The following is a 12,399-nucleotide window of genomic DNA, read 5'->3' as shown; positions in this document are numbered from 1 at the left end:
AAGAAACTACCTCTGACAGCTGTCCTATATCTATCACCCCTCAATTTAAAGCTATGTCTGCTCATGCTAGCTATCTCCATTCAGGGAAAAAGGTTCTCACTGTCCACGCTATCTAATCCTCTGGTCATCTTGGATGCCTCTATTAAGTCACCTCTTAACCTTCTCTCAAACAAAAACAGCCTCAAGTCCCCCAGCCTTTCCTCATAAGACCTTCCCTCCAAACCAGGCAACATCCTAGTAAATCTCCTCTGAACCCCTTTCCAAAGCTTCCATATCCTTCCTATAATGTGGTGACTAGAACTGTACACAATACTCCAAGTGCAGTCGCACCAGAGTTTTGTACACCTGCAATATGACCTCATGGTTCCGAAACTTGATCCCTCTACCAATAAAAGCTAACAGACGGTATGCCTTCTAAACACCCCTATCAACCTGGGTGGCAACTTTCAGGGATCTATGCACTTGAACACTGAGATTTCTCTACTCATCTACATTACAAAGAAACTTACCATTAACCCAGTACTCTACATTCATGTTACTCCTTCTAAAGTGAATCACCTTACACTATTCTACATCAAACTCCATTTGCCACCTCTCAGCCCAGATCTGCAGCTTATCTATGTCCCTCTGTAACTGACAAAATCTTTCTGTACCATCCACAACTCAACCGACCTTAGCGTCATCCGCGAATTTACTAACCCATCCTTCTACGCCCTTATCTAGGTCATTTATAAAAATGACAAACAGCAGTGATCCCAAAACAGATTCTTGCGGTTCACCACTAGTAACTGAACTCCAAGCTGAACATTTCCCATTAACTACCACCTTCTGTCTTATTTGATCCAAACCACGCCATTATATTTTGTGCAATAGCCTACTGTGGGGAACCTTATCAAATGGCTTACTGAAATGCATATACACCACATCAACCATTTTACTCTCATCCACCTGTTTGGTCACCATCTGAAAGAGCTCAATTAGATTTGTGAGGCACGACCTACTCTTCACAAAACTGTGTTGACTATCCCTAATCAACTTACTCCTCTCTAGATGATTATAAATCCTATCTCTTACAACCTTTTTCAACAATTTACCCACAACTGAAGTAAGGCTCACAGGTCTACAATTACAAGGGTTGTCTCTACTCCCCTTCTTGAACAATGGAACAACATTTTCTATCCTCCAGTCTTCTGGACTATTCCCATAGACAATGACAACATAAAGATTAAAGCCAAAGACTAAGCAATTTTCCTACCTGGCTTCCCAGAGAATCCAAGGATAAATCCCATCTGGCCCAGGGGACTTATCTATTTTCAAACTTTCCAGAATTGCTTACACCTCCTCCTTGTGAACCTCAATCCCATCTAATCTAGTAGCCTATATCTGAGTATTCTTCTCGACAACATTGTCTTTTTTCAATGTGAATACCGACGAAAAATATTAATTTAGTGATTTTCTTATCTCCTTGGACTCCACACACAACTTCCCACTACTGTCCTTGATTGGCCCTAATCCTACACTAATCTTTCTTTTATTCTTCGAATCTTATAGTTGTCCACTAGAGGTAGTTGACTTTATTTGTGATTAATTTGAGTGCTGTTTTCTAGTCACATTCATACAATCATAAATTTGCAATGCTTCCAGTACCCTCTGAAGAGCATCCCTCTCAGACCCACTCCCACCCTATCCCAGTAACCCTATAAAATAAGTGGAGTTGGAACTTCCAAATATAAGAACATAGGAAATAAAAACTGAAAGAATTGTGGTTACTGTAAATCAGAAACAAAAACAGAAGTAGCAGAGAAAACCCTGCAGGTTTGGCAGCATCTGTGAAGAGAAATTAGAGTAACATTTCGGGTCCAGTGACCTTTCTCAGAACTGGAAGTTAACTCTGATTTCTCTTCACAGATGCTGCCAAACCTGCTGAGTTTTTCCAGCAACTTCTGTTTTTGGTAAGAACATAGAAATTGGGCTGTGCCATTCAGCCACAATTCTATTCAATTATGGCTTATCTATATCCTAAACTCGTGCACCTTTTAGAGAAACTTAAAACTGCAGATGCTGGAGATCAGAGTCGAGCCCTTCCTGATGAAGGGCTTATGCCCGAAATGTCAACTCTCCTCCTCCTCAGATACTGCCTGACCTGTTGTGCTTTTCCAGCGCCACACTTTTCAACTCATACACTTTTTTATCGTGATAACAGAGGGGAAGAGGGAGCAAAATAGGATAGATGATGAGCATGCCCAGACCAAAAGATGAAGATAGTGGTAATAGTGGTAAAGAAGTGATAGAGATGTAAAATTGGTGTGAATGTTAGCTGTGAAAAGGAGGAAATGGGTCAAAAAGATGCAAACAATTTCTCTGTATCTGTCCTCTTTCCTCTTGGCACCTTTTGTCGTTCAATGGAAGATGTTTGATTTCCTTTTGAAATGGGACATTATAAGCTTTATGGTTGGTTTTAATTGATCTTCCAGAGTAGCAAGCTTAAATGTTTCCACTGGAGGGAAAAGGGACAATTCACTGATTGCTGAGCTCACCCATTAGGGCCAGTAATTTATTTATTCACCCTCTGGATTCATATCGATAATTAGGATCATTAGATGAAATTTGATGCTAATGCTGATAACTGAGACTTTTAAGCATCTGTTTGTGTCCAAACTATCGTGCATGCAGTTTCCTTGTTTGGCGTACTTTGTAGAATACAGCCTCTGATACAAAACAGCTGTATACAGACACGATCGGGGAATTTTCATCAAATTATAGAATTCCGAAAGTATGGAAGCAGGCATTTCGGCCCATGTGCATGTTGGGTCAGTTTTCCTTTATCGCCACCTGATGAAGGAGCAGCGCTCGGACAGCTAGTGATTTCAGATAAACTGGTCGGACTATAATCTGGCATCCTGTAACTTTGTCCACCCCAGTCCAACACTGGCACCTCCACATTATTCCTTTATCTGAGCATCAAGCGTGGGGAGTTCTGGTGTCTGTGATCATGCTGAGCTATCCCTTCTCCACCTTCTTGATCTGTTTGTAACTTTTGATATATTTGGCCACTTCCTCGGCATCCTGTGTAATAGGACTGGACTCATCTTCTTTTGCTCTTAACTAACCAATCATAGCCAGAGAGTTTGCAGCCATGTTTTGTCTTCATGACCACAAGAAACAGGTACACGAGTAGGCTGTTCGGCCCTTTGTGCCTGCTTTACCATTCAACAGGATCATGGCTGATCTGATATTACTCGCATCCACTTTCCTGCCTTTTCCCTGTAAACCTTGATTCCCTGACTGGTCAAGAGTCTATCTCTCTCAGCCTTAAATATATGCAAGGACTCTGTCCCCCCACAGCTCTCTGGGGCAAGGGGTTCAAAAGACTCACAACCTCTGTGATACAAAACTACTCCTCATTTCAGTCTTAAATTGATGCCCATTTATTCTGAGACTATGCCCTCTTGTCCTAGACTCTCCCATAAAGGAAGAGCATTTATCCTGTCAAGTCCCTTAAGAACTGTTACCTCCCAGCGCCAGGGACCCAGGTTCAATTCCCACCTCAGGCGACTGCGTGGAGTTTGCACAATTTCTCCGTGTCTGCGTGGGTTTCCTCCGGGTGCTCTGGTTTCCTCCCACAGTCCAAAGATGTGCACGTTAGGTGAATTGGCCATGCTAAATTGCCCATTGTGTTAGGTACATTAGTCAGGGGTAAATGTAGGGGAATAGGTCTGGGTGGGTTGTTCTTTGGAGGGTCGGTGTGGACATGTTGGGCCAAAGGGCCTGTTTCCACATTGTAGGGAATCTAATCTAATCTAATCTACAGTGTGGCGCTGGAAAAGCACAGCAGGTCAGGCAGGAGAATCAATGTTTCGGGCATAAGTCCTTCATCAGGAATGTCAAAGAATGTCAAAAAGAACAGCAAATGACATCACCAACCCAAGGAAACCAAACACGTAAATAGAAAGCGGGCTACACCCACCAGGGCTTCATCCAGAGGCTCAATGAAGACGTTACCTAGTATGGTGATGAAACACCTGAAAACGAACCTTCCAGCTCAGTGAGCACACCTACATCCAGAATAGTCACTGCTGTTTAGAAGAATGAGGGGGTATGTCATAGAAACCAATAAAATTCCAACAGGACTAGACAGGGTAAACATCGGAAGAATGTTCTCAGTGACTGGGGAGTTCAGAACCAGGGGCCGTAGTCTAAGCAGATGGTGTAGACCATTTAGATGAGATAACGAGAAGCGCATTCACCCAGAGAGTGGTGAGCCTGTGGAATTCTCTTCAGCACAAAGCAGTTTGTATTTACAGACCATTTTATATTTTAGCACAAATTTTGATTGCAATCTTTATTCGATCAGATTTTATCAGTTTACCAAAGGTAAATGCGATCTTCAATCATCTGTTCTCAGGAACTGGGGCTTCATCAGATGAAGAGGCTTGTGATTTCAAATAAAACCTGTTGGACGATAACCTGGTGTCATGTGACTTCAGACTTTGTCCGCCCCAGTCCAACACTGACACCTCTGCATCATGTCTTGACAACTAAGTGTACATTTTAAACACGAGGATTGATGGCATAGGTGTCACTCAGAGGCTGGACATTGCCTGATAATTGCAATGTGAAATTGGAGCCCAGTGTAAGATAAAGTTGCCACCTTGCTTCATTAAAACGCAGCATGTGAGTTTCTTCGGCATATTCATCTGGTTCCAGACAGACCAACTGTAATTTCCTCAGTGGAAATGCCTCTTGGATCACTACAGCATGATGCTTGGAGTTTCAGTATGATATTACACTTGTGTTGCAGCTGGAACTGTTAATTTCTTCAGAAGATATGGTCTTCTGAGATTATTGTTAAAAGTCACACAACACCAGGTTATAGTCCAACAGTAGTTAAACCTGGTGTGGTGTGATTTTTAAATTTGTCCACCCCAGTTCAACACTGGCACCTCCTCATTCTGCAATTTATGGCAGCCTAACGTTTTGGTGTCGATATACTGATAGTGGCGTAATTAGTGCAACTGGTGTAATTTCTCCAGCAGACATTAACTGCTGTGAGGTATTACATCCACATCGCTGACTGAACTTGATGCTGTCTTCAGTGCGTTTCCCCCATCAGCTAATGATGTCATTAAACAGGCATGTAGTTTGGGCTGATATCCAGTCTGTAATTGTTATTCAGTAAATTATATGCACGCAGTCAAGAAGGGGATTTGTGTGAGTTGAAACATCAGAGAAGTCTGGCTTCGATCAAACAACTGGGAATTATAATAAATGTCCACACACATTCTTGGCAGTGAAGCAAATCTTTTCCAAATAGGCGTTTGACAGTGCTGGAGGCGTGCGCTGTGAACTGGTGTTTCTTTTTGATTTTCACTGGCTGTTGCAGCAGCCGTTAGTCTAACCGTCACACTCCATCCTGAATCTGTGAGCCAATTTGTAAGGAAACTGAGAAACTTTGTCTGTGATCAGCAGCATCTTACTTATACTAACAGCTCCACAAAATACATGGTAAGAAGCTTAAGCATACGCATAATAAAATACTTCACCTCGGCATACATTGGAGCATGCTTCCGAAAGCTCTTGGAAGGAAATTCATTTAAAGATGCTGTCCCTCAGGTAAGTGAGCTTTTATTACAATGCTGCTGTTAAACAAAATGTACTGTGCATATAATTTAGATGAATACAAATGCACATTCTTTGGAATTATTTTTGACTGTAATTACGCAATTCAGCTCAGGAAATACATTTCAAACCACTGATGTGTTACACTGCTAAAGAAATTGCATTTACAGGCAATAAAAGGATTATTTTTGATGATGTTGTATACTTCGACATTTACACAGAAGCAAAGATCACCCTTTTTTGGCACCTATCACATATGGAAGGTGTGGTAGGAGTTGGGGGAGGCTGGGGCTGTTACACAGCTGTTTGGCTTTGCCAGTTTCCTGGGTGAGTTACAGGGTGTTATCTCCTTCAATGTTGATATTCCTGTTGCTTGCACACATGTGAATTCCAGGCCAAGTTAACACTCTGCGAGGATTCACACCACAAGTGCAGAGGCATCGTTATTTTGTCACAGTATTTGCCCAGGGTCGACTTAGTTAATTTTAACATGATTATTTTGGAGGCAAAACTACAGCTAATTAACCCTGGAGAGAGAAAAGGAAAGTGAATGTGGAAAAGCATGGTGTATGCTTCTCCTCTCTATTTCAATTTCATACTGACTGCTTCACAGAAGTGACCTCTGACCTGAAGCCCAGGTTTCATATTAAACTCCAGTCTTAAGATCTTGCCAGCAGCAGCAACAGCCTGTCCGTGCTACATCTCTGTCTGTTGCATTTAATATTAGAATAGGTTCTGGATGTTCTTCCAACTGGCTCCTTCGGCAATATGTGTCATATCGGGTGGGACGGAGTTGTACAGACTTGAAGTTGTCAGACGTCAGTGAGTTAACTCATCCTATAGGCACTGCATTACAATACACCCCTGTGAGAGCTTTGGCTGGGCAGTAGGATAAGAACCAGCCAGGCATCCTGGTTTCAATTATTATTCAGCAATCACTTTTGGAAAATTATATTTCTGGGCATCAGCAAACACAGGACCAGCTTTGACTGGAGCCCAGACATGGCAGAACAGGCCATCAACAGCAGGTTTCTATGCAGGCATTGAAACTAGTAGGACATTCAGACCTTTGAGCCTGCTCCACTATAAAATATGATCATGGCTGATCATCCAGACTCCTGTCGTCTTTCCATACACCTTTTAATCATTAATCGCTAAAAATGCATCAGTCTCTTTCTTGTTGAATTGGCATCCACAGCTTTCTGTCAGAGAGAATTCCACAGGTTGACCACCCTCTGAATGAAGAATGTTTTCCTTATCTCAGCCTCAATGGCCTACCCTGGGACTGTGGATCCTTGTACTGGGCTACCCCAGCAGGGAAAACATCCTTTCCGCATCTAATCTGTTCAGCACCATTAGAATCTTTCATGCTTCAATCATATCCCCCTGTTATCCTCCTAAACTCGAGTGAATACAGACCCTAACAGACACTGAAGAACATTGGCGTAGTGGCAATGTCTCTGGACTCGCAATCCATTATAGCAACTGACAGAATATAAACTTTGTTAAAAACTCTGGAAAATCATGTTGTAATTATCGATTGTTATAAGACCCAGTCTGATTAATCACTGTTCTTTAGGGAAGGAACCCTGCCACCTATACCTGGTCTGACCTACATGTGACTCCAGACCAGCCAGTAATGTGGTAGACTCTGACCTGCCCTCTGAAGTGGCTTAGTAAGATACTCAATTGTATCATAATGGAAACAGGAAAGTCAACTCTGCTCCACATGAACTACAGCGGTTCGCCACTCCCTCTCAAGAGCAATTAGGGATTAGCAATAAATGTAAGTTAATATCCTATCAAAGAGGAGAGTTGCTGTCACCTTATCTTGGGAGATTGGGAATGATAGTTGGCATAGGGTTCTGCTGAGATAATTTCCAATGCTGCAGGTTTTCACTATTTACAGATACTTTCTGTGCCGATGTAGTGGGTCCAATTTTTCATGTCGGCTGTAGCAACAGGGAGTCCGAACAAATTGAGCGAGTCCCGTGTCCTGTTCGCGCTTCTCATCTGAAGGCTGATAAATAAATGGTCAAATTGAGGCAGGAATGAAGGCGAAGGCGAGAGCATGCTGGCGGAAATGTCCAGTTGTGTTCCCAAACAAATCTGACTAGCACTTGCGACGCCAGCAGCAGCACAGTTTTATACGGGTATTTTCTGACCATTTTGAAGCCCACCCCTCCCTCACATCTTCACTCCCTCACCCTCACCCTACATTCCCATCACCCTTCAGGCCTTCAATTACTCAAGTTCCTCACCCATTATGTACTTTTTGAACAGAGCTAACATGCCCTTTCATTACCCCTGGTTAGCCCGATACAATAGGAAGCCATTGACTAGCCCACTGAGATCCTCACAGGAAGCAGACAGATTCTTCAAAGCAGTTGAATCAAGAAAATGAGCCAAGCCCATGTGGAATGTTTAACTGGTTCACTTGTAGCCAAGATCCCATGAAACTCCCAAGTAAACAAGCAGATTTTATAACTGTTAACCCAACAGATGTCCAAACTGAAAACATCAAAGTAATGGGAACAGATTAAATAAATTAAAGACTTAAGAAGAGAAGTAGGCCATTCAGTCCATCGAGCTCCATTTTGCCAGTAGCAGCAACAGTAGGAGGAGCGACAGCGGGGACCAGGGGCCTGCTGGGAAAAAAAATTAAAATTATATAAACTTACCTCGTGAGTAGGCAGAGTGAGCACTGAGCAGGAGCGGACACGGGACTGCTGAGTAAGTGAGGTAATATATTTGGGTCATTATGTTACCTGAAACACTACTCAGGTATGTCTCCCACCCATCTTCCTCCTCTAACCAAAAACCGTTCTGTGCGCCGGATTGGTAAGGTAAATAGTTTTTTTTTAAAATTCTTTATTTTTCTACAGTCTCTTTGGGAATTTAGAATATGGGAATGGAAGTGAGGGCAGTTGAATGTTCCTCCTGCAAATGTGGGAGGTAAGGGTCACCATTAGTGTGCGGGAAGTGCACCCAACTCCAGCCCCTCGGAAACAGCATTATGGAGCTGGAGCTGGATGAACTTTGGATCATTTGGGAGGTGGAGGGGGTTCTTGAGAGGAGTTACAGGGAGGTAGTCACACCTCAGGTAAAAGAAAAAGACAGTTGGGTTACCGTCAGGGGACAGAAAGGGAACCGGCAGGCAGTGCAGGGATCCCCTTTAGCTGTTCCCCTCTATAACAATTATACAGTTTGGATACTGTTTGCGGGGGGAGCAACTTACCAGGGTTGAGCAATGGGGCACAGGTCTCTGGTACAGAGTCTGTCCCTGTTGCTCAAAAGGGAAGGGGGAAGAGGAGCAGAGCATTAGTCATTGGAGACTCCATAGTTAGGGGGACAGACAGGAGGTTCTGTGGGAATGAGAGAGACTCACGCTTGATTGTTGCCTCCCAGGTGCCAGGGTTCTTGATGTTCTGGATCGTGTTTTTGGGATCTTTCAGGAGGAGGGGGAAGCAGCCCCAAGTCGTGGTCCACATAGGCACCAGTGACGTAGGTAGGAAGAGAGATGGGGATTTAAGGCAGAAATTCAGGGAGCTAGGGTGGAAGCTCAGTGCTAGAACAATCAGAGTTGTTATCTCAGGTTTGTTGTCCGTGCCATGTGCTAGCGAGGTGAGGAATAGGGAGAGAGAGGAGTTGAACGTGTGGCTACAGGGATGGTGCAGGAGGAAGGGTTTCGGATACCTAGATAATTGGGGCTCATTCTGGGTTAGGTGGGACCTCTACAAACAGGATGGTCTTCACCTGAACCAGAGGGGTACCAATATCCTAGGGGGGAGTTTGTTCGTGCTATTCAGAAGGGTTTACACTAATTCAGCACGGGGGTGGGAACCTAAATTGTAGTTCCAGTGTCCAGGAGGTTGACAGTAGCGAGGTCAGAAATATGGTTTCAAGGTCTCAAGAGTCACTGGCGAGCAGGAAGGTGGTTTGAAGTGTATCTACTTCATGCCAGGACCATCCAAAAGAAGGTGGGTGGACTTGCAGTGTGGGTTGATACCTGGGGCTTCAATGTTGCGGCCATTTCGGAAAGAGCATGAACAGGAATGGTTATTGTAGGTTCCAGGATTTAGATATTTCAGTAAGAACAGAGAAGATGGTAAAAGAGGGGGAGGTGTGGCATTGTTAGTCAAGGACAGTATTACGCTGGCAGAAAGGACATTTGAGAACTCAACTACTGAGTTAGTATGGGCTGAGGTTAGAAACAGGAAAGGAGAGGTCACCCTATGGGAGCTTTCTATAGGCCTCCAAATAATTCCAGAGATGTAGAGGAAAGGATAGCAAAGATTATTCTGTATAGGAGCGATAGTAACAGGGTATTTGTTATGGGGTCTTTAACTTTCCAAATATTGACTGGAAACACTATAGTTCGAGTACTTTAGCTGGGTCAGTTTTTGTCCAATGTGTGCAGGATGGTTTCCTGACACAGTATGTAGACAGGCCAACAAGGGGCGAGGCCACATTGGATTTGGTACTGGGTAATGAACCAGGCCAGGTGTTAGATTTGGAGGTAGATGAGCACTTTGGTGCTTGTGACCATAGTTCAGTTATTTTTATTTTAGCGATTGAAAGAGATAGGTGTGAAACACAGGGCAAGAGTTATTGCTGGGGGAAAGACAATTATGATGTGATCAGGTAAGGTTTAGGATGCATAGAATGGGGAAGGAAACTACAGGAGTTGAGCACAATTGAAATGTGCAGCTTATTCAAGGAACAGCTACTGCATGTCCTAAATAAGTATGTACCTGTCAGGCAGGGAGGAAATGGTTGAGCGAGGGAGCCATGCTTTACTAAAGAAGTTGAATCTCTTGTTAAGAGGAAGAAGGCGGCTTATGTTGGGATGAGACGTGAAGGCTCCCTTAGGGTGCTTGAGAGTTACAAGTTAGCCAGGAAAGGCCGAAAGAAAGAGTTAAGAAGAGCGAGGAGAGGACATGAGAAGTCGTTGGCAGATAGGATCAAGGAAACCCCTAAAACTTTCTATTGGCATATCAGGAATCAAAGAATGACTAAGGGAAAATTAGGACCAATCAAGGACAGCAGTGGGAAGTTGTGCATAGAATTCAGAGGAGATAGGAGAAACATTAAATGAATATTTTTCATCAGTATGCACATTGGAAAAAGACTAACGTTGTCGAGGAGAATGCTGAGATACAGGCAACTAGACTAGACAGGATTAAGGATTAGTGGTGCTGGAAGAGCACAGCAGTTCAGGCAGCATCCAAGGAGCTTCGAAATCGACGTTTCGGGCAAAAGCCCTTCATTTATTCCTGATGAAGGGCTTTTGCCCGAAACGTCGATTTCGAAGCTACTTGGATGCTGCCTGAACTGCTGTGCTCTTCCAGCACCACTAATCCAGAATCTGGTTTCCAGCATCTGCAGTCATTGTTTTTACCTCCTAGACAGGATTAAGGTTCACAAGGAGGAGGTGTTCGCAAATCTGGAAAGTGTGAAAATAGGTAAGTCCCCTGAGCTGGATGGGACTTATCCTAGGATTCTCTGAGAATCCAGCGAGGAGATTGTGGAGCCTTTGGCTTTGATATTTCTGTTGTCATTATCTAAAGGAATAGTGCTAGAAAACTGGAAGATAGCAAATGTTGTCCCCTTGTTCAAGAAGGGGAGGACAGACAACCCTGGAAATAATAGACCTGTGAGCATTATTTCATTTGTGCGTATCTAGAGATGAATAAATTGATTAGGAATAGTCAACATGGTTTTGTGAAGGGTAGTTCATTCCTCACAAACCTTATTGAGTTCTTTGAAAAGATGGCCATACAGGTGGATGAGGGTAAAACAGTTGATGTGGTGTATATGGATTTCAGTAAGGCATTTGATAAGTTGGGGGTTAGTGCACAAAATATGGAGGCATGGGACTGAGGGTGATTTAGTGGTTTGGATCAGAAATTGGCTAGGTGAAAGAAGACAGAGGATGGTAGTTGATGGGAAATGTTCATCCTGGAGTTCAGTTAATAGGGGTGTACCACGAGGGTCTGTTTTGGGGCCACTGCTGTTAGTCATTTTTTATAAATGACCTGGATGAGGGCATAGAAGGATGGGTTCGTAAATGTGCAGATGACACTAAGGTTAGTGGAGTTGTGGATAGTGCTGAAGGATGTTGTAGGTTACAGAGGGACACAGATAAGCTGCAGAGCTTGGCTGAGAGATGCCAAATGGAGTTTAATGTGGAAAGGTGTGAGGTGATTCACTTTGGAAGGAGCAACAAGAATAAAGAGTACTGGGCTAATGGTATTATTCTTGGTAGTGTAGATGAGCAGAGAAATCTTGGTGTCCAGGTACATAGTTCTCTGAAAGTTACCACCCAGGTTGATGAAGTTGTTAAGAAGGCATATAGTGTGTTAGCTTTTATTGGGAGAGGGATTGAGTTGCAGAGCCACGAGGTCATGTTGCAGCTGTACAAAACTCTGGTGGGATGCAGTTGGAGTACTGCATGCAGTTCTGATGACTGAATTATATGAAGGACGTGGAAACTTTGAAAAGGGTTCAGAGGTGAATTACTAGGATGGAGGGAAGGCCTTATGAGGAAAGGCTGAGGGACTTGAGGCTGTTTTCATTAGAGAGATAAAGGTTGAGAGGTGACTTAATCGAGACATACAGGATAATCAGAGGGTTGGATAGGGTGGACAGTGAGGGCCTTTTTTCTCGGATAGTCATGGCTAGCACGAGGGACATAGCTTTAAATTGAGGGGTGACAGATATAGGATAGATGTCAAAGACAGTTTCTTTACTCAGAGAGTTGTAGGGACATGGAATGGT

General features: G+C 43.5%; 1 protein-coding gene across 16 annotated transcripts in view; it reads left to right on the top strand.

Moving 5' to 3' along the window:
* Window positions 1–12,399, top strand: part of nav2a (neuron navigator 2a) — a 1,091,104-nt gene that overhangs the window by 778,772 nt on the left and 299,933 nt on the right. The window contains exon 1 of one of the 16 annotated variants that reach the window (XM_072592783.1): window positions 5,545–5,613. The exons of the other annotated variants lie outside the window; for them this stretch is intronic. The gene's annotated coding sequence lies outside the window, so the exon portion shown is untranslated. Of the gene's footprint in view, window positions 1–5,544; window positions 5,614–12,399 lie in introns of those variants that run through there. 16 annotated transcript variants of the gene reach the window in all.

The sequence above is a fragment of the Chiloscyllium punctatum genome, chromosome 22 (genome assembly GCF_047496795.1).
Source record: "Chiloscyllium punctatum isolate Juve2018m chromosome 22, sChiPun1.3, whole genome shotgun sequence".
Taxonomy (NCBI): domain Eukaryota; kingdom Metazoa; phylum Chordata; class Chondrichthyes; order Orectolobiformes; family Hemiscylliidae; genus Chiloscyllium; species Chiloscyllium punctatum.
Note: the sequence above shows the minus strand (reverse complement) of the source record. Positions and strands in the feature narration are given on the sequence as shown.